We start from the raw sequence: 9,246 nt of genomic DNA, 5'->3' as shown, positions 1-9,246 counted from the left end.
AGCAATGTGGATATCAATGCACATATCATGGATTTTATTATTATTTTTCAAAAAGAGGAGCTAGAGCTTCTTGGAGAAATGTCTGATTCTAGAACTGGGGCAGGAACTATACAAGATGAACCTTGAGCATCTCCCATTGTCAGAAAGTAAGGAAATAATAAGAAAAGAATACCTACATTTATGGGATTACATCAAAGGGAAATAAGGGTTAATTGGAGGTCCCAGTGGCCAAAACTGGAACAGTTTAAGCAATAAGATAAAATAGTATTGGATTATAACTCAAAGTATAAGACAAGTATGTATGAGTTCATACTGATATGAATAAATAATCTTATAAATAAATAACTGGAAAAGACAAATCTCTCTGGTAGAAAAATTTCATATAATTTATGTAGATACGTCACCCGCATGGAGGAGATTCATGCATCCCCACTCTTTAAGTGTGAGCTGTGCGTGGTGAATTCCTTCCAAAGAATACAGTATGAAAATATGGGAAGAAAAAGAGCCACCTTGCAGTGGAGAACTCTGACAAACACTATCACAACCAGGTGATCAAGGTCAGTATCAACAATGATAAATCGTGTTGATGGTATGTACTCAATATTATGTGACAAAAATGATACTTTACAGTTGTGGTCTTCTTTCCAATAAATCGTAAATCCAGTCTGACCATGAGAAAAACATCAAAAAAATTCCAGTAGAGGGAATCTTGCAAAATTCTACAAAGTCACATTCAAAAACAGGCAGGTCTGAGGAATAGCCACAACCAGGAAAAACCTAAGGGGACATAACAAGTAAATGTAGTGCGGTACCTTGGAACAGAAAAATACTTTACATAAACACTCAGGTAATCTGAATAAAGTAGGTAGTAGTAGTGTATCAATATTGGTTCATTAATTATAACAAACGTACATACTAATGTAAGACGTTAATGATAGGGAAATTCAGTGAGGGGGTATTTGTACCATCTTCTCATTTTTTTGATAATTTAAAAACTTTAATAATAAAGTATATTAGAAAACATTTATTTTACTAAATAGTTACATTTCATAAATATATTTTTTATCCAAAAGTCTTATTATCCATGCAAAGTTTAAATCAAAATCAAAATCTTGCTATTTCCTTAGACACCTGTCATAAATGACGGTAAAACCTACACCCAGATTCTTTAGTGCATCTTTAAATTCTCCTGTGTTCAGAAATGAATGGTTAATGGCTTTGCATTGTGTGTCTGTGTGTTTTTAAATCTTTTTTTCTTTCTTATCCAAGTCCTCTAACCCTTTTAGAAGCTAAATTTTGTCATTTTAATATGACGGTAATTGCTATACACTACTCTACTCAGTATCCAAGGATATTGCCTTGGGAAAAAAAAGAGATAAGTGCCCTATTGAGTTTAAATAGATTTGTTCTGCAGATATGCCAGAGTACATTTTATTATTTTTTAAAAACCTCTGTAAAATGAATCTGAATCTGTTTCAATTGCTTCATATTACTGATGGTGAGATTTTGAATGAGATTATTTTGTCCTACATAAAAAATCTGAGAAAAAAACAAAAAAACCTTTTGGTATAAACTATACACCCTTTGTCTCTGATATTAATGAAGAGTTTATTTAACTAGACAGCTCTGAAATCATTTCCAAGGAACAAATTGTGATATCCACAAAACAGTTTATGGTGACCTGTAGCATCTTTTTTTCTAAAGAAGTAACCTATGCATTTTAAGGGTGAGTATTTGTGTTGCAATCATTCAAATTTTATAATACATTACCCTAATTACATCAACAGAACAGACATATTTTATTGGATTTAATAGTTGAAAATAGTATGAACAGAGACATGGAATCAATAGAATATACTCCCCCCCACCACCCTTTTTTAAGTTGGCTAAGTTTTGGAAATGTCTAATCCCAAACCTTCAAATTTAATTCCAGGACACTTTCATCTAATAAAATCTTTAAAATGCATAAATAGTGGAACTGTTCAGGTTGAAAGGGTGTGGAGGAGGTGGAAAAGAAAAGTTGTTTATCCTTGCTGCTAACCCCTCCATCCTCACCATCACAGAATCTTGTAAATTTTGGAACATGGCCTGAAAATTAAATGACACAGATCCAAGTGACTTCATTTATCACTAAGCTTTTAAAGGGATCCTTTTAAAGAAAAGTGAAAGTCTGAAGGGAAGAAGAAATTATAAGATGTTGAGGGACTTATTGAAAGTTTCATAGTGAAGGGCAGAACTAAGCTTGATAAATATTCAGAAATATTCAGAGAGAATAGAGACCTTGAGTCCATGACTCCTCTTTCTACTACACCACACATCTTCAATCATAATTATGATTATGAAGGAGGAAAATTGAACACTTATTTAAAATATATGACTTAATTTAAAGAAATTGAACTGCCTAAATAAATCTGGGGATGTAGTTTTCTAATTCAAAACCGCAAGTTGTTCAGTTACTTCATTTTAAATTCATTTTAAATTCCCAAATCACAGCTGATATCACAATGCCTTTGCTATTTTACCAAATCTCCGTACTGCCCATGCTGTTATTTAACCATGTTCTTACAGCAATAACTTACATCAGTAATTTTTTGAATTTCAGTAAATTTATTTTCAAAGAAACATGTACTCAATCCAATTGTCATTAATAGAAGTTAACTGTCAAAATAAAATCATTGGAATTCAAGAAAATTCTCTCTAGAAACTGTTATGTGTCAAAAGCTGCTCTTGCTTTGTTAAAAAAAAGACTCATCTCATTTAAGAGATTTTAATGCAACTTAGAAACAAACAGATTTCTTTTTGGAAGATTGGGAAAGAAAATTAGAGAGTGATCTTTCTAAGGCAATACCTTGTTAATTTTCTTTGCCAGTCTACTATTTTTTCCACTTCTTCCAACATATCTAACACTCTAGCAACACACCATTCCCTGAAAACACATAATTTCACTTTACCTTCTTCCAGGAAGAATGAAAATATTTCCTTCTCTCTGACGCTTCTTTTCTACCCCAGAAAGAAGGATCATTTCCTTCTAAGAATGCTTCTATGGTATGCTTTGTCTGTATTTTAAAAAATCACTTTGTCTCATTTTTTTTGTTTCTCTCTCTCTCTCTCCCCCACTTCTCTCTAGCTAAAATATATTACATACAATGATACAACATGGCTTACTTATTTAAATTATCAAGGGATCATGGCACCCACTTAGGTTTATAAAACCTTTTTTTTCTAATTTTGAAGAAATGTTTGTTTATTGTGGAAAACAAAAAATATAATAATTGATTTTTAAAATTATCTGTATCCTATACAAATATTGTTTTTATTTTGGAAAACAGCATTTCAACATATGTACAAAATGTGCACAAATGTTTTTTGCATAATGTGATTATATGTATATTAGTGTTTACCCCAAAACATGCAGTGAATCCTTTTGTGTATCACTAATTTTTACTTATTTTTTGATGAATGAATAAATAAATAAATACATAATAAAATTCATATTCCTGAACTTTGATACCTTTCTGAATTAAAAGCAATCATTGATGCAGTGACAAGGAAATTTAACTACCTTGTCAGTAACTACTTCAATTACTATGATCAGAGCTTTTAAACTTTTGTTACTTCAGACTATGTGTAAAATTAAGGTGTTGGGCATGTAATCTTAAAATAGTGAAGGAAATGAATTGACCAATAAAGGTTCTTGGTGGCAAGAAATAGCAAGGAATTCTGATACATTAAGCAGAAACTTAATTGGAAATATATAAAAAAGCTCTGAGAATTCAAGGGAAGGCTGGAGTTGTTTAGGAAAATGGACCAGAACAAAGGAAACCTGGGTACCAAGAATTGTAGGTAAGATCACACAATTGAAATTGTGTACTTAGAATTTCACTTTAATCACTATTACTGGATTCTTGCTGCCTCTGAACTCTCTCATTGCTGCTGCTGTGAATAATCTCTCTTTTGACAGCATCTTTGTGGTAGCTCAGCTGAATTTTATGTCCTGAGAGGGAACATCTGATTGGCCAAGCTTGCATGCCCACACTCAAGAGCTAGAACAACAAAGGGTAGTATGTTCATGTAATGGAATTCTACTCATCAACTAAAAGAAAAGCAAAGGAAAGAGAAGGGAAGGAAATATATGAGGAACAGAAGAAACTCAAAAATGTCATGTTAGGTAAAAGAAGGCAGACACAAGATAATGCATACTATATGATGTCTTTTATATGAAATTCAATACCAGGGAAAACTAATCTGGTAGTACTAGAAATCAAAGCAATGTTTGACTAACAGAGGTGGGTATTGACTGTAAAAGGTCATGAAGAAACCTTGGCATTATGGATGTATTCTATATCTTGACTGTGGTGGTGGTTATACATACTAGTAGTTGCTAGGAACAACAAAAACTTGATGTTTTTATCGCTTTTTTTACACTTCATTATTGCTATTTTATCCTGATATGACATATTTGCTAATACTAACAGGGTTGAACTGGAGACTTATTGTAAAACCTTACTAAATTTCATTAATTTCCTAAGACCTTGGCATAGTTACTGATCCCATTTAAGTAATTGTTCACAATTATTTATCTCCATGATGCAGAGGAAGTTAGGGATGTGGATTCTGCCTCAGACCGTCTGAGTTAGAACCCCAGCTCTGCTCCTGACCAACTATGTGAACTTGGCTGAGTAGCTTAACCTCTTTTTACCTGGGGTTCTTCACTCATAAAATGGCAGTAATAATAGTGCCTATCTTTTGTAATAAACTTAATACCTGGAGCATGGTAACTGTTCAATGTATATTAGCTATTATTATCTGAAAATTATCAATCTCTAAAATATCTTTGACCCTTTTTATATTGTCATCTGATGTTGACCATACAAATGGAAGGACAATAAATGAATGAATTTATGGAGAGTAAGTCACTATAAATCTCTGCTAAATGAACATTTTTTTAGACAGCCCAAGTTAGAAGCTGATTTTAAAAAACCAACCAGTTTTACTTTGGTCTGAATTTCCTTTTAGAACCAGTTTCCAAAGGGTGCTCCTGGGTAGAGCCATCTAGGAAATCTTGACTGGTATTTTAGAAAGAGAGATTTTGTAGTTAAATATGCTTTAGCATGGCAGAGAACTAAAGCTTGCCAAAGGATTCATGACACACCTGTAGCAAGATTCTCAGAAGCCACAGCAAAAATATTTGCTTACTTTTTAAATAAGAAGGGTATTTAATCATTAGAAGGAATTTTGATCAACACACATGATAAACACTTTGGAAATTAGACATCCAAATTTTAAATATAAATAGGGAACAATAAAGGCATTAACATTTCATTTTTGTTTGATGAGTAAAGAGAGATTTCTAACAAACAATATTTTATTTAAATTCAATCCAAAAGTGTTTAAAACTAAAGCTGTAAATAAAACTCCTGGAGTAGCTAAAATTTGTCATTAAAACTTCTTTTCTTGAATCATTTTGGTTTTCTTCATCAGTGGTGTACCATTTTTATTTATATTTCATATCTCCCTCCCTCATATATATATCTTTCCTCACCTAGGCACCTAATATGTCCATAGTGTTGTTCATTGTGTTATTTCCCTTAGGAGAAATGTGACTCTGAGTGGTCCCTGACACCATGGAGGGATTTTGTATAATCTGGCTTTTTTAATAATAGGTGTGTGACCTTGGACAAGTTAATATCTCTGTATTTCCGCTTTCATGTCTGTAAAACTGGGAATATAATAGTATCTCCTCCTAGATTTATTGTCATAATTAAATTCATATATATAAAGTGCTTAGAACAGTGCCTAGCGCATAGTAAACACTATAAAAGTGTTAGCCATTGTCATCATAATAATCATTATTTGTACTACTAGTAATAAATAAAAAATTCTATAAATGTTTATGTTTTGTAGGAGAATCTCATAGAAGAGAACTTACAAGATTCAATGGGTAGCATCTAGATTTGAGGAGAGTATTTTCAGGGCATTGACCTGCCTCAAAATCCCTTAACTCATATCACCTACTCCATCTATTCATGAAGCCAGGCCTATACAAAATAAATGTGCTCTTTATTCTCCAGACAGCGAATATGATAAAAGAATGTGATAGTCATAGCCCTGGACTGGTAAAATCAACTATAGTTATCTTTCTTTCAGCTTATCACAAAGAATATTTTAGACTTTTTTCAATCCTATGTATTCAGTGGCCATAGGGAGGTTATAAACATTAAGTCAAAAGCTCTACTGTGCAATATTTACATTTTTTTTACATTCCATTCTTCCTATTAACATTCTTGTCTGGTTATGCCAGATAAAACAGTTTTTATTTTTTAATCATAAGGTACCTTTCTAAAATTTAACCAATTTTGGAGAAATATTTTTAGCTATTAAGTTACCTGATAGAGTTTTGATTTAGTTCATATTCAAAATATGATGTTGTTTTCCTGTTTATAAAATATATTTTCTGGAATAAGGCAAAATTTCTGTTTTAATTATAATGTTTGAATCACACAAATATAGATCTTTTCATAGATGTTTTATTCTATTTTATGTTTGAAACTAGTAAAATTCTGATTTTTTTAAAGAAAACTACATGATAAGTGAATACATGCTCCTTCAATTTCTTTAAATAAAATAATTTTAAATACCCCAAAACACCAAACTTCATCACTTGAAAATTTCAGTAAGTACTACACAGAGGTTAGAAAATTATTTTTTGAAAACCACATTTTATAGGAAAATATTGTAATTATTAAGAGATTTTATGTTTTTATAATTATTTTTGCAAATCTTATTGTGTGAACAACTCATGGTTGAAATAGTCAAAAAATAAGCATTGAACTTTATTATTAATATTTCATAATCTGTCCTGTATCGAATATATTTTTTACAAATTTTTGGCTGCAGTGTTTTTATCTTGGATCCTCATTTTTCATCAGAGAAAAGACAGTCCACTGTCTTATGTCAATCACTGAAAGAAAAGGAATACATGAAATTAAGAAGAATTAGAGAAACTATACAAATACTGGTAAATTTTGAGGTAAGTGAAGATTAATTTATATCAATTAAGAGAAGAGTACACCTATGTTTTGAGCATCTGCTTTATTTCACACATTATGACAGCATCAAAATTATCATCCACAGTAAACATGGCTTTTGATCATTAGGGTAAAAAATGGCAGGAGTATGAGTGTTTGGCGTGTTTGATGGTCAAGGATAGGAGATAACAGTTAATGTAAAAATCATGGATTATTCTCTATTCAGGGGCAGTATTGTTTGAAGACTAGATATTGCATCTCCAAATGTAAGATCTCATTTTTAGATAAATGGCCCTTATTCTGTAGCATCTGACTTTTAATGATGTAGCATCATGCACAAAAATGAACAAATGGACAAGCCAACCCAAACTTAAGTCTCATCCTTCCTCCCTATCTAGTCCTGTCATCCTAGTATCCTTCTCAGATAACATAGCTTATAGGACACCTGACTCCAAGCTTTTCAAATTAAGTTTAGGTTCCTCAGAGAATGACATCTAGTTACAATTTCTGATTTTAAAGTATGAAAATGCCTCCATGATTAGTTGATTTATGCTATTCATAACTCCAGTTCTCCTAACACTACTGACTATATATTCTATACTGACCCCAAAGCTCCCAGATCAGACAGACTCTGTTATAATAGGCCCCAATTTTATGTTTGGCGTCCATTTGTTCACTCATGCAGCCACTCATTTCTTTTTTAAAGAAATATTTATTAAAAGCCTACTCTGCACCAGGTATTGTTATAAGCATTAGAGTATGACAGGAGCCTAAGTTTGAGTTACTAGCATATAATAATGAATGCAAAAAAAAGAAAAACATGTTTCTTATGTTTGTTTTTGGCTGGAACAGGTATTTTAAGTTCAGATATATGAAAGAATAGAGGGTGGTGTCAGGTGGTAGGAATAATTGGTAAAGAATCTTAGAGATCAATTTCAGGTTTGACAAAGCAAGAAATCCTGGAACCAATGTCAAGCTAGTTCAGAGGCACCTGCTGTTCAGGACAAAGATTCCATACGTCAGATAATTTAGATATGATCAAAGCACTCTGAAAAAATAAAAATCAGGAGGTCAGGCATCAGTAATGAGTGTTAGGAGCTCAAAGAATATTGTTTTGGTAGAAAGAGAATGACATATATGAAAAATGTCTAAATAACAGCTCTAAGATAGTTGCAACAGGAATTGTTCAATTTTGGCTAAAAAATAAAAAAGTCCCTTTGTGACGAATTGGACTTGCTCCCTCCTATTATAGAGGTTTTCTCTAAAATTAGATTCAAACTTAAGTTTAAGGTAAGTGAATACAACCTAAGAGAGTAGATGATGAATAGTAAGGTAGTTCTACTTGCTTTGTCTAGAGTGAGATACTTTAGATTACAACAGCCAAGAATACTTTGTTCAAACTTACCAAAGTTTCAAAACTGCAGAGAAGAGTATGATGAATCTAGAGAGATGGAATCACAGGCTCCCCAAAAGACTTCTAGGCATTAACAAAGGCAAGGAAATACAAAAAATTCTGAGCCACCAGCACAGTGGAGAATTAGTAGCAACATGGAGGAGTGGCTGCAGAGGTGCATGAGCAGGTCGTTAGTGGCTCCATAATAATTTCCAAAAGCTCCCTCAAAGCCTAGCCATATAAACACATGATTCAAATAAAAACGTGTTAGCTATGCAAATCCAGTCTCAAGTTCATTGACACTTCTCCTCCACCTAAATTGCAACTTCTATGTCCCTCTTGATATGAAATCAGGACCAGCCACTGCACAGGACCAGAGACTGTACAGGAGCAGCAGAGACCCACTGGACCTGAAGGCCAAGTGGACAGACAGAGACAACAGACACCTCAGAGGCAATGGGGACACAAGGTGAAGGTCTGCATGCTCTACCTCCATGTTGAGTACTGTAGCATTATGTAAAAAAGAATCCTGAATCACAATATGATCCTAAATAAAGAGAAATCCTCTGAGATGAACTGTTTTATCACCTAGGTCATATAAACACTAAGAATTGGAACATTATGTAAAATAAAAATATGCTTCTTGGGCACTTGATTTTTCAAAGATGTAATTTATATTCTTGATTCTATTTATGATATGTGTTTCTAGAGAAGAAATTAACTACACATAATTTTCTAAGTTTAATAGATTTCATTCATTTAACAATTTTTTTGGCCAACTACCATGTGCCAAGCCCACTTCTTGGGATTAGGGATAGAGAATTA

The 9,246-nt window shown here is 32.6% G+C and overlaps 1 long non-coding RNA gene across 1 annotated transcript; it reads left to right on the top strand.

Annotated features, from left to right (window-relative positions):
* The first annotated feature begins 351 nt into the window (after positions 1–351).
* Positions 352–8,883, top strand: LOC132520645 (uncharacterized). Its single transcript, XR_009540590.1, has 3 exons — positions 352–557; positions 6,930–7,030; positions 8,776–8,883. It is a non-coding gene; the product is annotated as an uncharacterized LOC132520645 (long non-coding RNA).
* The last annotated feature ends 363 nt before the right edge of the window (positions 8,884–9,246 follow it).

The sequence above is a fragment of the Lagenorhynchus albirostris genome, chromosome 5 (genome assembly GCF_949774975.1).
Source record: "Lagenorhynchus albirostris chromosome 5, mLagAlb1.1, whole genome shotgun sequence".
Taxonomy (NCBI): Eukaryota; Metazoa; Chordata; class Mammalia; order Artiodactyla; family Delphinidae; genus Lagenorhynchus; species Lagenorhynchus albirostris.
The sequence above is the reverse complement of the archived record's forward strand: the minus strand, read 5'-3'. Positions and strand labels throughout refer to the sequence as shown.